This window comes from Habropoda laboriosa, unplaced genomic scaffold, assembly GCF_001263275.1.
Source record: "Habropoda laboriosa isolate 0110345459 unplaced genomic scaffold, ASM126327v1 scaffold462, whole genome shotgun sequence".
NCBI classification, from domain to species: Eukaryota; Metazoa; Arthropoda; class Insecta; order Hymenoptera; family Apidae; genus Habropoda; species Habropoda laboriosa.
In genome coordinates, this window is record NW_017100566.1 from 69,561 (window position 1) to 88,465 (window position 18,905).

General features: G+C 40.2%; 1 protein-coding gene across 1 annotated transcript in view; it reads right to left on the minus strand.

Annotated features, from left to right (window-relative positions):
* The window catches only part of LOC108576656 (protein tweety), a 61,516-nt gene extending 44,806 nt beyond the window's left edge, over positions 1 to 16,710 (minus strand). Inside the window, exon 1 of the mRNA XM_017939694.1 lies at positions 16,627 to 16,710. The gene's annotated coding sequence lies outside the window, so the exon portion shown is untranslated. The remainder of the gene's footprint in view (positions 1 to 16,626) is intronic.
* Between the last annotated feature and the right edge of the window lie 2,195 nt (positions 16,711 to 18,905).

Below are 18,905 nucleotides of genomic sequence, written 5' to 3' on the forward strand. Positions count from 1 at the left end.
GAGTTATTGGAAATGAGAATATTAAACGAGGCGACGTAGCTCGATATCGCGGCGATTTAGGGAGAAGTTGTTTTTATCGTGGATCGTTAAAATTTTCTCGATAGAAGCAGCGATATCTCTACACGAAAAAGCGTACTCTTTGACACGTTCGCTGTAATCAGAAAATTAAGATGGATTTTTCCTCATTTTCACGAAGTACACACTTTTGATGTCGCAACGATGATACGCTGTCGACAGTGGCACACGGGGCAGCAAATCTTTGATATTCCGCCGGTGACCAATTGACACACTGTCAATACCCTGTCGACAGTGTGTCGACAGTGGCACATGGGTCCCCGTCGACAGTGCGTCGACAGTGGCACATGGGTCCCCGTCGACAGTGTGTCGACAGTGGCACATGGGTCCCCGTCGACAGTGCGTCGACAGTGGCACATGGGTCCCCGTCGACAGTGTGTCGACAGTGGCACATGGGTCCCCGTCGACAGTGTGTCGACAGTGGCACACGGGGTAAGTTTTTAATATTTCGACGATAACCAATCGACACAGTGTCGACACTGGCACACTAGGTAAGTCATTATGTACCGACACTGCTTCGACAGTGGCAGCGAACGTGTCAACTCTTTCGTTACTATGGGCGATTATAGTCAGTCGTTGTAACAAGGTCTCGTCTAATATAAAAATACATTAACCCTTCCATTGCTATTACTGACTACAGGCGTTTTGAAAATTTGCTCGCATTTTACTTTTGGAGCCTTTCGCTGCACTTCCATCTTAATTTTATCCTTTAATTAATATTCTTAAATTTGTCCTTCCACCTTAATTCAATAAACCGAATTTCGAAACGATACGGCCAAAATACCAAATTTTCCGGCTGTCCTTCAAAATTTACCGTCAATCACTCACGTAGCGAAAGGGTTAAATACTGAAACAAAATTCCCACGTCTATTTCCACGTTAGTTCAAAAAAAATTTCACTTCCAATTAGCTATTTCCCTGCAGCGAAGAAACCATCGAGGTGCGAAGGGTTGATATAACATTTAAACACGGAGAAGTGTTGCCAGGGCGACTGCACGATCGCTGATAAAGCACGCGTGTGCCGCTTATTTAATCGTGCAACGCGTTTCCCGGCACGAAAGGGTTAAACCTCCAAGACAATAACCTTTACCGCCGCAACATTCCGTTAATAATCATTCGGCGGTTCTTTTAATACGAGCATTAATCTGGTTTACTTCCTCGACCGAGCTTGGGAAACGGGGAAGGAGAAGATACAGAGAGGATGGGAAGAAGAAGGTAGGAAAAGCGCGACGCCAAACACTGTTTAAATCTTCAAAGACGTTTCCTCGTTCCGTGGAAGGAATAAGGTCCCTTTCAATTCTTCATATTATCCTGGCCCGGCTAGTCGAGCTTCGTGGAACCAATAATGTCGTTCAAGGAATGGTTACGGAATGCAAATACCAAATCGAGTTCCTCAATGGGGAATGCGAACCAGTTCCCGAGGCCAGGTATCGATGAAGATTGCCAAGCCTCGAAACAATAGATTGATTCCGTGCAAAATTCACTATCGTTCGACTACGATTTTATTAAAAATAAGACGTCGGAATCGGTTCTGTTGGAACATCTCCACACGTGAGAATTTTCAACTTTTCTCGACGAGAAATTATACGAATATATCAACGTAATCGAAGTAATAACTTACAGCAACGTGTGTGACTCGTGGGCAAAGATTCTGACGAACATGTGAGAAAAATAGTTATATCGGTAAGAAAAATTAATCGTGATCTTAATCTTCGTTTGAATTTCTAAGACCGAAGATTACTAAATGTGTTATAATTAATCTGTGACAGTTGTCGACAGTGGCACACGGGGTAAGTTTTTAATATTTCGACGATAACCAATCGACACAGTGTCGACACTGGCACACTAGGTAAGTCATTATGTACCGACACTGCTTCGACAGTGGCAGCGAACGTGTCAACTCTTTCGTTACTATGGGCGATTATAGTCAGTCGTTGTAACAAGGTCTCGTCTAATATAAAAATACATTAACCCTTCCATTGCTATTACTGACTACAGGCGTTTTGAAAATTTGCTCGCATTTTACTTTTGGAGCCTTTCGCTGCACTTCCATCTTAATTTTATCCTTTAATTAATATTCTTAAATTTGTCCTTCCACCTTAATTCAATAAACCGAATTTCGAAACGATACGGCCAAAATACCAAATTTTCCGGCTGTCCTTCAAAATTTACCGTCAATCACTCACGTAGCGAAAGGGTTAAATACTGAAACAAAATTCCCACGTCTATTTCCACGTTAGTTCAAAAAAAATTTCACTTCCAATTAGCTATTTCCCTGCAGCGAAGAAACCATCGAGGTGCGAAGGGTTGATATAACATTTAAACACGGAGAAGTGTTGCCAGGGCGACTGCACGATCGCTGATAAAGCACGCGTGTGCCGCTTATTTAATCGTGCAACGCGTTTCCCGGCACGAAAGGGTTAAACCTCCAAGACAATAACCTTTACCGCCGCAACATTCCGTTAATAATCATTCGGCGGTTCTTTTAATACGAGCATTAATCTGGTTTACTTCCTCGACCGAGCTTGGGAAACGGGGAAGGAGAAGATACAGAGAGGATGGGAAGAAGAAGGTAGGAAAAGCGCGACGCCAAACACTGTTTAAATCTTCAAAGACGTTTCCTCGTTCCGTGGAAGGAATAAGGTCCCTTTCAATTCTTCATATTATCCTGGCCCGGCTAGTCGAGCTTCGTGGAACCAATAATGTCGTTCAAGGAATGGTTACGGAATGCAAATACCAAATCGAGTTCCTCAATGGGGAATGCGAACCAGTTCCCGAGGCCAGGTATCGATGAAGATTGCCAAGCCTCGAAACAATAGATTGATTCCGTGCAAAATTCACTATCGTTCGACTACGATTTTATTAAAAATAAGACGTCGGAATCGGTTCTGTTGGAACATCTCCACACGTGAAAATTTTCAACTTTTCTCGACGAGAAATTATACGAATATATCAACGTAATCGAAGTAATAACTTACAGCAACGTGTGCGACTCGTGGGCAAAGATTCTGACGAACATGTGAGAAAAATAGTTATATCGGTAAGAAAAATTAATCGTGATCCTAATCTTCGTTTGAATTTCTAAGACCGAAGATTACTAAATGTGTTATAATTAATCTGTGACAGTTTAGCCTCTATTACCTGATACAGTACTAAACCAGTAAATTGCCGACGCTTAAATGCACAGTCAGAAAAAAATCCTAGGTTAAGGTGTTAATTCTCATGCATGCCATACCGGAACTACGCCTTTTATCATCCCAAAGGTGCTCCATGAAATTCCAAATAGGCAATCGAGGCATTGATGCATTACCAAGAAACCGTATTCCAATTTTCTCTGCCATAAATTCTAAAAGATTGTCTGCAGCAAAGACGTACGAGCTCCTTTCCCTCCACCAGAGTACCTACAAATTAACACCAACTACAAAAGAAACAGCCTCTGTTCCTTTAAAAAAGCAAAATAAAAAATCGAACTATCTAATCTAGTACCACTCTCGATTTAAAATAACACAGCAAAGAAATTCGAGGTTCCACCTGTCCACCTTGTCCCCGTATTTCTTGCATATTTCAAAGTCACAGCTCGAGAGTCCGCCCGAAACGGTTTAAGTCGCGCGTCGCAGCGTATAAAGAATCGCGCGAGTCACCCGTTGCACCGGAGTGATAAATCCTTGGCGCAGGTAGAAAATAAATATCGCCGCGAGCACATTAGCCGGAAGTTCAGCAGTTTAAATCCTGCGCACGAACGCGAAGAAGAAGAAGAAGAAGAAGAAACGATTTTCTCCAAGGAGGGACGAGAAGAAGGAAGAAAAAGCATGGACATGGAAGAACGTTTGGATTGGCCAGTACGGAGCAGGATTTTCGACCAGATGGTACAGAGAAAGAGACGTGTGTGTGTGTGTGTGTGTACAATGCCTGGTGGCTCTGGTAAACGCGACGATTTACGACGTTCCCAGAGCTCCGAGTGCAGCATGTGACCGCGGCGTGTATTCGCGTAAACAAACCTAACCCGCGACCAGATGCTTAGGGAATTTTTCTCTGGTCAACCGTTCTAACAGATTTCCAATCCCTTGTTCCCTCGCTCGTGTCTGTTATTGACCAGTCCTATTGACCAAAGGAAAGAATAAATATACTGCACACACGCGCACACATGTGTGGTACACGTGGGGAAGGGAATGTAACTGAAAGTTGGAACGATGTAAGGCTAGAATTGTTGACGGGAGAATCGAAGAGTGGATCGATGGATTTGCGAGAGTTCCTCCCCTAGAAGTACCGTGTGGCCGTCAGAAAGGTCGGCGCCTCGTGTCGTAGGCCACGATAGCGTACAGTGGTACGCTGTAACGCAGAGGGACTACGTAATAAGGGTGATGGAACGTTACAAATTGTATGAGGTGTTGCGTATCGACTTCGAAGGGGCATTGTATCCTGTGGACGCAAAACACGGCTCGTGATACTGGGGAGTATAGTCGGTGGAAGCGATGTAGCGAGCTCGTAAATTAAAGCGTTAAGCAGAGTGACAGTTATCGAGGCAGATGCTTCCAGAAATGTCTATCATCTGAGAATTGATAGTTTCTTATTTAATATTAACTGTACCATGCACGATGAATTGACTGGTTTTAAAATTTGTTATGTAGTTTTTTTTCTTATTGTTATCTAGAGGCTATTTTCTGACTTGTTTTCTATGCTAAATTGGAAAATGTGATGTTTATTTTACAAACGGTCATTCGACCGGCTACGGTAAGAATAGGTACACATAAAGTGTTAACTCTTTGAAGCACAGAATTTTAAGACGAAAACAGAGTCTAGTTGCACAGGAATTTTACTTTAAAAAAATGTAACAAAGTAGGTATGAATTACGCGACATGAAACAGCTAAAACTTAAAAAAAAATGTTGAGATAATTAATTATTAGGCGCGTAAAATTTGTGAAAACAGGTTAAATTAGATTAGTTTTGTTTTCCTAATGCTTCAAGGTGGGATGAAAAACATCCCGCTGTGCATATGTAAGTACTAAAAAGGTGGGACACTTTTAACCCCACTATGCACCAAAGACTTAAAGATTAGTGTCGAAGACTCTGTTTACAATTTCTTATCGAAGCTATACTTCGTTAAGTCTCCATAAAAAAATAATGGTAAAAATTAACGTGCAGCTGTTAAGGATTCAGGCGCATAAAATTTGTTTGACCCTTTCACTGCGGCAGACGGTAGATGATCAACGACGGTCGCAAAATCTGTCGTTTCAACCGTATCGTTTCGAACTTATTTTCATGAAGTTAAGATGAAAGTGCACAAGGGATAAAATTAAGGATTACATCAAGGCAGAAGTGCGCTATAAAGCGTGAAGTACAGTGTGAGCAAATTTTCAAAGTGCCTATAGGCACCAATGGGAATGAAAGGGTTAAATATAACTGCAATGTAAGAACCAATTATCGAGCTGCTTATCTCCCTCAAACTGCTGATTTCACTCTTGGATTACGCGTACTTTGACGACAAATTAAACGACCTCGATATATCGCTTCCACAGACTATACAATATTAAATTTTGTTATTGGGAGATGTCTAAGAGCGTTGAAAAAAATTCTGCAGGATTGCTTTCTGCAAACGATGAAGTTCAATTTGAAAAGGAAGGACGTGGAGAAGATTCTATCGCGGTAAATATAATTTAAAGAGTGCAGTTTCCGGCTGGCGTTCATTCGTTTGCATTCACATCACGTACCAGCGATTCACGAGTCGCTCAACAATTATATTTCACCGTGCGCCACTCGTCAAATTATCCCAGTTTCATAAACAATTACTTGCCAAGTATTCCTCGTTAATTGTGTCGAATAATGAACATGATGTTTTCTTGCATCAGAGCGAACACGCGGAAATAGCAATTTCCTCGACAAACTGTACCCTCTAATTTAAATCGAGCCGCGAGAAAAATATTTGCTCTCTTCAATCAGTCTCTTCTCCGTCCTGATAAATCCTCGAATTAAGAACGTTTCTTCTCCCAAATGAATGGAAAAAAATTGCGGTTTTTTCTCTGCGCGTAAAATGTTTTCAATTTTTTCGCTGCTGTTTTTGCCTGAAGCGCTTTGGAAATTGTCTCCCACTGTGCTGTTTCGCCGTAATTTTTGCTGCTTGCACACTTTCGCCTCGATTTAACAAAGCTAATTTTAAAACCACGATCAATCTTCTAAAAAAATAGTTTTCAAATTTTTTTAATTAAAATAAAAAATTTAAAAAATGCTTTCTTTTTTTTTTAAAGATTGATATGCAAGGTATGAATTGTAAAATGTGCTATTACGTGAGTTGGCTGGGTTATGTGAGCGAGTTAAAGACGTCACAACGACAAAACTTGAAAAATGAAGGAATCATTTTAATTCAGAATTTTCATTCATTTTTCACGCTCGTTGATCGAGTATCGACGAAATTACACCGTAACCTAACCAGGGACCAACAATTTTCCACCAAATATCACCTATTCCATCCACTTTTCCAGCGACGGTCGAAAAAGTGGAATTTTCCGGCGAGGAAACATTCCAGGAGAGACCGCGGAGAAGACGAACGAGCCCGCGGACGTTTATTCGCGAAAAGAAATCCGACGTTTTAACTTTAATATTACTCCCGTTTTATGGTAATTACTTTCCTCCGCGTCCATTACGCTCCACGCTGGACGTTTGTTGCTGGATGCACGCGAGGCCTCCGCTCACGTTCCAGGCCCACAGAGTAACGCTGTTTGCGCTACTTTCTGGCTCGTTTTTAATTATAAAAGTTTCCCTTTAGCCCGGCCTCGCCGCGCTCACCTCCGCCGCGCCGATCCCCGCTTGCAACTTTTTTAAAATGCACTCGCCGATGCGCAACTAACCACCCCTCCTCCTCGTTTTTCCTTCCAGAAAATAGTCTAACAATTTTTTCTTTCTCTTTAACTTTTCTCGTCATCGAGAACAAATTACATTTCTTCCCCGTCGTTTCCTCCACTCCGCGAATGAAACGTTCGAAAGGCGGCTTTTCTCTCAGTTGCATCGTCGATTTTGAGTTGTGAGAATTTTTTTTAACCCTTTTATGATCGATTGGGGAATAAATGGACCCTGAATTTTGAGCGAACGGCGTAAGAATGTGAAGAAAGAGTACAGAGGAAAGGTTAAGAGGGAAATAGAGAAAGATGAAGGAAGAGAAAGTGGTGGAAAATTTGGCATTGCACCCGCTTGAACTCGAGCGAGGATGGTCGCCACATGTGCGTCCAAGACACGGCGAATTCGAGCGAAAGCTTAGGAGAGACAAAAGACAAAAGGTAGAAAGTTCTCGAAGGAGAAAGTTTTGGGAAATTAGAAAACCTTGGACACATCCTGAGAAGGGTGCTCCTTGAAATTCGATTCTTCTTTTCTTACATATTGACTATAGCCTGCACTAAAACTGTGACTCGCCATTATAAGGATTTAATAAAAAAAAAAAAAATGTGTATTATTCAGCACCTTCAAATATTGTACAATTCTTCTTTGGTTAAACATTGACTATAGCCTGCACTAAAACTGTGACTCGCCATTATAAGGATTTAATAAAAAAAAAAAAAATGTGTATTATTCAGCACCTTCAAATATTGTACAATTCTTCTTTGGTTAAACATTGACTATAGCCTGCACTAAAACTGTGACTCGCCATTATAAGGATTTAATAAAAAAAAAAAAAATTGCTTATCCTTCTCTCATTATTTCAAAATCTCTCTTCTTTCTTACCTAACTTTTTCATTTATTTCTATTTCTTTACATCTTCACTCTATATTCTAGCAACATTATACAACCTTTCTCTGCTCTAAAATCTAACATGAAAAAAAAAAAAAAAAAGTGTATTCAGCACCTTCAAATATTGTACAATTCTTTTTTTATTACACACTGACTATAGCCTGCACCAAAAGTGTGACTCGCCGCTATAAAAATTTAATTAAAAAGTAGCTTATCCTTCTCACAATCTGAAAATCTCTCTTCTTTCCTACCTAACATTTTTATTTATTTCTATTTATTTCCGTGCTCACCCTACACTCCAGCAACATTCTACAATCTTTCTCCGTCCGAAAAATCCCACATGAAGCCAGCAGAAAAAAGAGCAGAAAAACACCTCTGACCGCCTGGCGATTAAAAGTTTGCATATTCAGTTCCGCGCGAGTGATCCCCGAGGCGTTAATAAGCAGCGGAGTCGTTTAAGTCTGCACGTGGCTGAATAATCACCTAAAAACGCGTGTCTCGAAGACGTCGGGGACAATCGCGTTGTCCAACGTATAATTTCTATGCAGCTTGTGTCGTCGGGTTAATTTTTCTTTTCAGAGGAAGCTACACGCGACACGAGCGAAGGTAAGAAAAGTAAGAAGAAGGAAGGAAGGAAGACGACGATGGTGGTTATACTATACCCGAGGCGTTTCTGCATAGTTTGCTTTGCAATTCTACCGCTAACAAGTCCCACCATCCACCGCCACACCACTACACACCACCACCACCCCCTTTGGCCTGTTTCTCTCTCGTCTTGTTCGTTGGAAACGAGGCCCGAAGCGTTTGCAGAGGAAAATTCAAGCTCTGAAAGGCTACGTCTGACGCGATGAACGAGGTAGAAACGACGAACGAGTGTGACGCGATATTCCTTCATGTTAATTCAAAGATAATTTGTGGCGGGAACCGGCTGAAAGCTTTAGCCTTTCCTTACGCTTCCTCCTTCTTCTTTTATATCTCTAAATCATTATATACCCAGGGCATAACCTTTCATACAGGCCGATGCCACTTTTCACGGGTTCTTCGAGGTCACTGGACGGCCTTTCCTACACTCTGCAAGTCTCGCTTTTGCTTTGTTTCTCAAACACGGCAAGAAAGAAAGGGAGAGAGAGGAGAGACTCGGTTTGATAAGAAAAATACCGTCGGTTTTGGATTACCTACTAACGGTTCTTAAGGTTCTTTAATTAAAATTTCGTCGCTAGGATACTTTAACCAGGGGTCCTGTAAATTGCATCGACCTGTTAATTGGCTGCAGCTTCTCCTCTTCCCTTCCTCTCTCTCTCACCCTTACACGTCTAGGTCGTTTCGCGATCGAAAGAGATAGGGTTCGAGTGTTCTGTTGAAACGACAGGAGGGGCGATTGGAAAGAGCTCGTTTATCGGCTGATAAAATGTCGAGGATCTTGAAAGCTTTAATATGTCACGTGGGCGGAATGTTTAATTAGAGCATTGTGTTAGTGGGTTGAATAAGGTATGACGGTTGAGATTGCCGATGGAGGAATTGGGTTAAGTATACACGCGTATGTGTGCAGATAAGTGAAAGAGACTAACGTGAACTTCAAATTTTACTTAGAAATATAGTTCTACTGGCAATTAGAATGACACTGTTATTTGGCTAACCGGGAGGGAAAAAGTTGCGGCACGCGAGAGTGAAATGAAAGGAATTAATTAGAACGTTCGATTTGATCGCGGAGCGCGCCAAACTTTGTACAGTCGGAGGAAGAAATATAGGTTGCCTCGGTTGTGATGAACGTTTCCATTGCTATCGATGGTCGAGAAAAAATATCTCAGAGGAGCTTTGTATGATACAAGGACGTGTATCTCTGGTGATTTATAATAATAAGTCTCTACAAAGCCATCTTGAAGATCACTTCAAGATCATCAACATTTTTTACATATTAACCCTTTGCGGTCTTTAACCCTTTGAGGAATTTTTGCCTTCGCATTTGTGTCTTCAGATGTCATACAATGATAAATTATCAATTATAAATTATAAATGATAATAAACCAATTTTTTATATGCTAATATTATACTGAAACTTAATACTTTATAACTAATACTATGCTAAAATATTGAAATAAAGGTAAACTACCTAAATGAGTTAATATCAAGATGAGTTCAACGACCTATAACATCGTGATCTTGAACCATACAAAAATAATGAAACAAAGTTAACAATAAGCCATACTTCATGTGGCCCAAACTGAGATTTCGAGCCCACATCTTCTAATTCCTGGCCGATACGCTCGACCTTGCAAACTTGGACCGATCTTCCAACTTCGCCACATTTCTTCCACCGACTATACATTCGCCACGTGACCGCAGCGTCTCGTTAAACTCAGACTCGAGACTTCGCCTAAATCCCTTCGTTACACGCGTTGCAGCGTAACCCAACGCCTACGTGCCCACTTTTACACTCGATTAATATAATAATCTACAAATTAAACGGAACACAACCACTTACGGAGAACACTGTCCCCGTTGAAAAATCACTTTCGCGCTCGGGCTAAGTGAACTGGTCGCGGGAGAACCAGCTTACCGGATAACTTCTTTCCGAGCTTTCTCCTTCGCTCTTATCGGTGCACACAGAGAGCAAGAGGCAACAACCGTCGCAGAACGAAATTACGTAAAACGTTCTCGAATTTAGGGAACCGGATACACCGACGACTAATCCCGATAGTATAAAGAGTTTCTTTCCCCGTGGCGGTGTTCCGTTCAGCATGGCGGATGGAAAAACGCTGAAGGCGTAACGCGGCGACAAAAGAATATACCTCTTCGCAGTTCACTCGTGCACGGGGGAAAAATATGAACAGAACAACGGTCGAGAGAAAAAACGGCCTTTACGAACCTCTGTCTTTAAGCTGAAACAATTTCAATTTGAATTTCCCGCGTGAAATTATCGAACACGTGATTTAACGATTTTACAAAATGAAGTCTTGTACTAGTTTGCACAATGTGACATTTTTTTTGTTTTAATGATTTTAACCTTTTACGAAGCTCTGTCTTCGAGCTGAAACAATTTCAATTTGAATTTCCCGCGTGAAATTATCGAACACGTGATTTATCGATTTTACAAAATGAAGTCTTGTACTAGTTTGCACAACGTGACTTTTTTTTTATGATTGTATCCTTTTTATGGTTACAGGACTTAAAAAGGCGAATAGTTGATTTTTAGTGAGTATGGTTACTAGGAAATGATAGGTTAAGAGTTAAATTGAGCAGTTGGACTGTTCAGAAAAAAAAATGATTCATCCGTAGGTCGTTGAAGCTTCCACTCGGAGCAGATCAACGAAACCAAGAGGCCGATAAATTCGACCAGAAACTTTTTCAAGTTAAGCCAAGTTCGAAGCATAACAGCCAAATAATTGAGTACTCCTCTCGGTTCGATAACAAGAGTTTCGTCAATCTCCAGCTTGAAGCACCCTAGCAACGCTCGAGTAGCTTAAATATTCCATGTGTATGTATATCGAACAGAACGATCGTATCAATCGATGCGTCGTATCGTTCTAAACTACCTGTAAACATTTCTTTTTCAACGTTAAATCCAAAGAAATTCTCTATCAAGAAATTGGAACTATTACATCTAATTAAAAGTCAGTAAAAATCCAATGGCAATTTTATTTCCTATGCACCTTATTCTACAAGACTGATAATACTAATCTCTGTACATGACCTACATGCTGAGTCATCGGTCAAACGGGTGAGATAATGCACGACCCATATACCAGGTCATCAGTCTCGAATATATTAAAATTTATCATATTTTCGAATAAAGAAAAAAAAAATAGATAGTGTATACTTTTGTAAACACGATTAACCTCTTCAGGGACGATTTTTTTGAAGTTACGAAGAAATAATCTAATTTTTTATGTACTTACATTCATGTTGAGTCGATAGCAATTAAACTGTTTCTTGTTGGGAGGTTATGTTTATCATATTTTCTGTATTAGAAATATTGGACTTTTCGGGAAAAAACTAAACATATGTATCACTGTCCCTGTGAAGAGGTTAACGATATTCTTTCTCAATTAGAAATTCTTGTCGTTCGAATAACATACTAACTTGTCCTACACGGTTAACAGATTGATACGTCAAAACAACATTTTTCCACGAATAGGAACATACACGTGCACCATCTAGTTCCATAATAGAGAACGAGTCCCAGTTCAGATGGGTTCTCAGATTTCAAGTCGCGTTTCCAAGGGTGAAGAAGCCAGCCGGGCAGGCAGGCAGGCGGACAAGCGAATATAACGGGGCTCCAGGAAGACTTCCACTCGGTCAGAGCGTGGCGAATAGCTTTTGTCTGAAACGTCGGCTTTTTCTGCATTCCGTCCAGAGACTGAATAGATCAGCCTCTCACCTTGCATACTGATCGTTTGTTTAAGCCGAAGACGCGCTATATACTGGCCACCGGCTCTCGCGCCACGCTGACGTATATATAGCGATGCATCACTGCATTCCAATGAGCCACTCGACCGTATTGCCGATTCAATAACGCTTCCGTTCGATTCAAACCGCGGGAACACGCGTGCCCCGAGAACGCGGTCGCGTGTCGACGCGAGAATCTCTCGCAGATGTGTGTCCCTCTAACGAGAAACGGCTCAAACGATTTTTCTTTTGTCGATCCTGCACGCCTTTCCGTCGAGTTTTTATTTCTTGTCGTAGACTCTGTTTCGAGTTTTCTCTCGATGTAGATTTGACTGTTATAAGTTGGAATATCAATAGTTTACTTATGGAATACCGTGTATAAAGAAGCTCTGAATATACAAAAGGGCGTAAAGAATAGGGAACAGTAAAAAAAAAATAAAGATTGTAAATTGTTTTCGATAATCTTCGAAATAGCTTGAAGCACGTTAATTTTGAACACCTTGTATATAGGTTCATCGTCCTCAAAGGGTTAACTAGCTAGGTTGCAATATTGTGGGTTAATAGTTATGGTTGACACGTTCCGGCGTATCCGGCGAGACAACGCTGTGTCGCGGAATAAAAATTCGTTAGGCGAACTCTGGTAAGATATTGTTTGAACTATTGTTTTAACGAAGTGAGGGTGAATGTGGATCACAGTGTCAAGGATGTGAAACAATTATGTGTTCTGATTGAAATACTTCAACATGAATTGAAGACGATTCTATGCTGCGAAATTAGGTTAGGTTATGTTATGTTAGACGCCACGCATAATAGTGAACGATGGTTATCTTTATGACGGAGATTGTAAATCAAATGTAACAAGTTGTAACACGTTAACCGGCTATGAATTTGCCTGTGGTTAGAGTTCATTAGAAACGAAGGGTGCACTAAGGGCAGTCGTAACTATTGATTGGCCTAATTATTTCCAGCGAGTTGTAAACGTGCTGCGTCGAGGTTTAACTCCCTCGCATACTTTTTAACTTGGCGATACGCAAGACTGAATCGAATCGAGGAATAATTGTCAATTATGCTGATCGTTACTAACGAATCGTAAATGTCGATGTCTTGAATGTTGCAATAATCAATCAGCACCGGATAAAATAAGCAAATGCTCGTGGGATAACATTTCCCTTCGTATCGAAAACGCATTACCAAGTTACTTATTCATAAAGAAACCCCTTGTTCACGACTATTAACCAACTAATTGCCACAAACATACTACTAAATTATAAATTGCCGTCTACAATCAGAAACATTAATTACCCTTGGAATCAAACAAGTTACCAAACAGCGGATAATTACATTGAATCGTTAAACGATCAGAACACGGTCGGTCACCGGTGTATTTAACGAGTTACCTGTGTAATTTAAACGAAATAACAAAAACTATTTCGTTGGTTATTTGACCGGTTAAATTATCTCTATCCGTGGACCTCGTCGCTACCCGAGTTCCACCTCTCCCCTTCTCGCGTCGCGTCGCACCGACAAACTGTTCCCAGTGAATAACAACCAGATCGCTTTTACGTCGAAAATACAGATTTTCCGCGAGGCACAGTCGATAAGTTTGAATTCACCGCACGCCACGAAACTAACCTTCCGCGCGCGCTCGCGCTTAAACGAAATAATACCGTCGCGTTCCAGTTTCATTGAAATTGACACCACTTTCAGTCGGTTGTTATTGATTCGGAACATCTCGATAGCTTCTCCGTCGAATAAAGCGAACAGAAGGAGAAAGGGAGAGGGAGAGAGAGGCTGTAGAGAGTGAGTTCAATTTGTTGCACGAAACGTAGAATTTATATTGACAGTTATTAATATTTGGTTCGAATATGAAAATTCACTCTAGCGACTACTCGTATATACACACTCGTTCTATCGGTTTTAAATCATTGCAAAAACAAGAGCGAACAAGAACCAGCCAGTTTGAAGCGTCAATGCGTTGCTAATGCAGTGTACACAGTTTGTACGGCTGCCTTTTTTTTCACTGTTTACAAACCTACCTCGTCGAGAGCGCACACAAGGATAAAAGTAATCTCACGCGAGAGCCACGTCCGTTCAAGTATTTCGTTCCTCGTATTTCGATGTACATAAACATATATGTATGTATCTCTGAACGTTTCACACCGAATATAAACATAATTTTAAGCGCACAACTCTTATTGCGAATCGATTGCAAGAGTTTTCGCAATTCGTCGCGTCCGCGGTGTAAGAAACGTTAAGGCTGGTAACGTCGTGTGAGCTCCGTTGCCGTGGCAACGGGAAAAAAACGCGCGAGTAGCACTCGTGCAAAGCTCGTCGCAATTGAGATGCACCGTTGCTCGCTTCGATTGCTTGGCAAAACAATAGTTTTGCCCAAGCACTCTGACAAATGGACTGACCAGTTCTTTGAAACAAAGAAAAATAGACGAGTAGGAGAGAGGGGAGGGGGACGTTTAACACGTACGACCTAGTGTAGGTTATAGGTGAATCACAGGACGATTCACAGATGGTTCGAGCAACAGCCTAGGCTAGTTAAGGACAGCCACCATATAGTTTTAAATGGTAATTGTAGAAGGCGTGAACAATAAATATAACGGTACAAGTGGAAACTTCCTACCTACTTATGCATTCATAATGGACCATTAAAAGAAACGTTTAATCTGTTCCGCAAAACTCTTTGTTAAATTACAGCATGAAATACGTACATATGTAAATAAATATATACTGAATCGAGAATGTAATAGACAGAAGAAGAACGGCACGCGGAAGGATTCTCGCGGACACGCAATTATTAATGTGTTCCTTGGTGAATACGGCTGCTCGTCGAACCGATAAATAGGTTAGGATATTACAATTTCTCGTTACGTAAAAAGTGACCGGCTCAGCGAGACCTATCCTAATCTCGCGCGCGCGCTGCGGTTCTTCGGTTCCCACAATCAGTCGAGCGTATTATGACTATCCTGTTGTCGGTTGCTGTACCGAGTTCCAGACGTACACGCGAGGAAATATCAGATTTGTTCGATACGAGATTATAATCGAATAATCGACCGATCGATATCAATGTTATCCTAACCTCTTATCCATCTTCGACTTCTTCGTTCTGTCATCACGAAAAAAAAAGTACAGGATATTCCTGTAAAAAATTCAACCGGTATGATATTGGAAACGTAGCGTGGAAGGCTATGTTGCTGAAAAAAGTATTTGCCTCACGTTACTGCGCGCTGCCACGCTACGTTTACCGACCTCGAATACGAGTTTTTCCTTGTTTTTTTCTTTAAATCGAGATTAAGAGGTGTACTGCTAGTGAAATTGTTTTTGCGCGAGTCAACGTACAAAATAACTCGCTACTTATCGCCAAATCTAAATAAGCATTTGGCGGTTAAAGTGGCATTCGGATGTTTCTTATGGAAAAATTTACCCACGACCAGGTCTTTATCAGAGGTTTATAGTACCAACTTAAAAGTAAAATACTGTTCTTTTTTAATGGGAACGTAATGTGCATAGTAATATAAATATCGTAGTTGTTATTCTGTACCCTTAATAAATAACTACATTATACTTAAATTACAGTCTAATTTCATTTTAACGAAAGTGTCCTTTCATATTTTTTTTCCTAACAAAAGCAACAGTAATCGGTGACATTTCATACTCTATGCATGTATTCATGCTGGAAGCAGGAATACGCGACAAGTCTCATTATTTTAATTCGCAGTACGTGAAACTCCTGGCTTCGCGAGAGTTCCCCCTTTTTTAAATATCCTTGCTATGCTTACTTGTCATTCTCACGCGTTTCTTTTCAGCATCGGCTGCCGGCGCGCTCGCTTTGAGAGAAAAAGAGAGAGAGAGGGTGCGTTTCACTACCCGCATATAGTGGCGGAGCGTGCTTCTCTCGATTTCTTTGAATTTTTCCGTGGCTACACCGAAAATTCACCCTCGCCTCTTAGGGAGGCACGCACGCAGCCAGACACGTAACAACGACGGCGCGAGAGGACAAGCGTGGAAAGAGGCATACACACCCGCATGGATCTGCCGTACACGAACCGTAACCTTATACACGGACGTCGCGCCAAGTGTGTACTGTGTATCGATCCCGAGAGTACACACGAAGACGGCTCTGAGCGCCACCACCACGTTTCTCTCTGTCCCTCTTATCTCGTGGGAGAGGCGCTGTCTCTTGTTGTTGCTTTCGTTAGAACGCCGACGGTTACTTATGGCACGGTACGTATTTCGAGCGTAAGCAAAGAAATCATTGAAACTCGATCGCGCACGACACTCTCTGTCTCCACGCAACATAGGCTAAAATCGAGAACAAGGACGATTTTCTGAGAGGAGGATTCGCCGGCTTCACGTACCGGTTGTTGTTGTCGAATAAGTGAAAGGACATCCCTTGTTGTTATATATATAAATACATACTAAACGAAGAGGTTCTCTTACCTTAATTTTCAGTGAATAATCTGAACACTGACACACGACGATACAACACACACTCCGCACCCGACGAAGGTCCGAGCTCGACTGAAAGCCGTCGCGGAGTGGGGTGGCGCCACGGCCAATCCCGACGTACTAGCACGCAATTCTATCTTCCTCGTAAGACGTATGTACGGTTCGCTCGGACGAATTGTTCCGCTCGAGGTAAATATCGGCGAGAGAAGGCTCCTGCTGGTCGACACGCTCCTCGATTAAACGCCTGATGACATTGCTTCCTATCACTAACCCAAGGCAAGCTTACGATCGTAGTACGTTTTGTAAGGTAAAAGAGTTTCTGGTATTATTGTAAAATAGGAACGATTTATTTGAGCAGACTGTACGATAAAGGAACCACTTGAGTCTCTTTGCTCTACTATGAGAGGAATATGCTATGAATTTCGATGTATTGTGAACGGCGATGTTTTTCGTAGCTTATATTTATGGATTTGCGATACGTCTTCGTGTGCAATAAATAAGCGAGCAGGATATGCTGGATTATCCGTGTTTCATATATGTATGATTCGAATATTCCTGTGGTTCTGCTGTCGATGAAGGGTATCGAATGAAATTTTAAAATGTAAAAAAATGTTTTACAGTAATTAACCGATCGTTAAAAAGAAAAGTATGATGTTATCGGCTAAATCTTTCTCTTTGGTAGATTAAAATTTCGACGATAATAACATAGTAGTGTATAATGAGTTAACAATTTGAACGTATACAAAGTTAAATTTAAAAAGTTCGTTGTATTAGACGATTGTTAAAGACTGTATTGGAAAATGCTTCTAAGTAAGATAGATATGTACTTAAAAGCATTACTCAGTCATAAAATGATGGTAGGGATAATGGCATAACTGACTATTTCAAATTTAAACAAGTATGTTGATTAAAGTTCATGGTTATTAAATGCATTAAACAACGTGAAAAAAAAAACGGAAGACGTCGTAGAAATGTGAGAAGAATATTTTAAATATTCAATCTTTTTTCTAATATATTCATGCATGTAATATCCTTTTTATAATTTTATGAATTCGTTCGTGCAAAATTGAACATAAACTTTATAATTTTAATATCAACACGATGTCTTTGAATTACCGACTGTCAGTAATAATTACTTACCGACAATTTATATACGGAAGTTATTTAGAAAGCAAATCATGAAAAACGTGTTTAATTTATACAAGCAGAAAATGCAAAGAAATTGTAAATACGAAGAAGTATGTGTACGTTAAATAACATGTCTCCTCTACACATAGAATGAAGGTGGTAAGCATAACATTCAACGAAAGTTTACATGTTAGGGGCACCTTACTAGCTTACTAGCGAGTTAACGCTGCGACAGTACAGTTCAACGATGTGGAAGGGAAAATATTTTAAGTCTTTGATATTTCGTATCCTCGTGTATTTTTTGCACAAGTTGTATTAGTCTTTCTTGTTAATATTAATAAGACACTTATTGTAAAAAAAACAAATATTTATAACGAAGTACCTAACATTTTTATAAGAAAATAAAGGCTATACATTTATTCAATAACAAAAAAAATCAGGGATTATATTTCTGAGACGGACGCATGTTTTATAATCGAATTTTAATGTAAATAATAGTCAAATACATAATAATTATCTTTAAATTACTATATTCCAAATACTTTACGTATGAATATTACCTTTTATTAACAAAATCTCTGTATATTACGATTTATTTTATCACTAATTATTTATAAACTTTTTACATTAGACTTGAATAGTAATATTATACAATGTTTCGTTTCGAATTCGAACTTGCTTCCTCATCTACTCGATCTACGCTCTATGATTCACGAAATGGTGTGATTAAAATAATATAATCTGGTGAACTAGATAGTTCGTTCCAATATTATGTCATGTTAGAACAAATTATCGTGTTCTTCGCAAACTATAATAAAATATATTAGACTAGTGAACGATTGGTCGATACTTTCAGGTTTGAATTTGAATTTCCCGCGCGTGCTCTTGAAAAATCATAAAAAGCATGAGAATTAATTTCTGCCGTTAAACGTGACAAACCTCGATGATGGTTACTTAAAAAAACGAGAAGTATACAGAATCATAGATTAAAACCGACATAGTTCAGCGTGCACAAAGTGGAATGACATTTCTTTTATGTATATATTGTCTAATTTATTTCAACAAAAAGAACAGCAGCGATAATATGAATAATTAATAGCGTATCCCTCAGTCGGTTAACATGATTGCGCAAATTCTAAAAT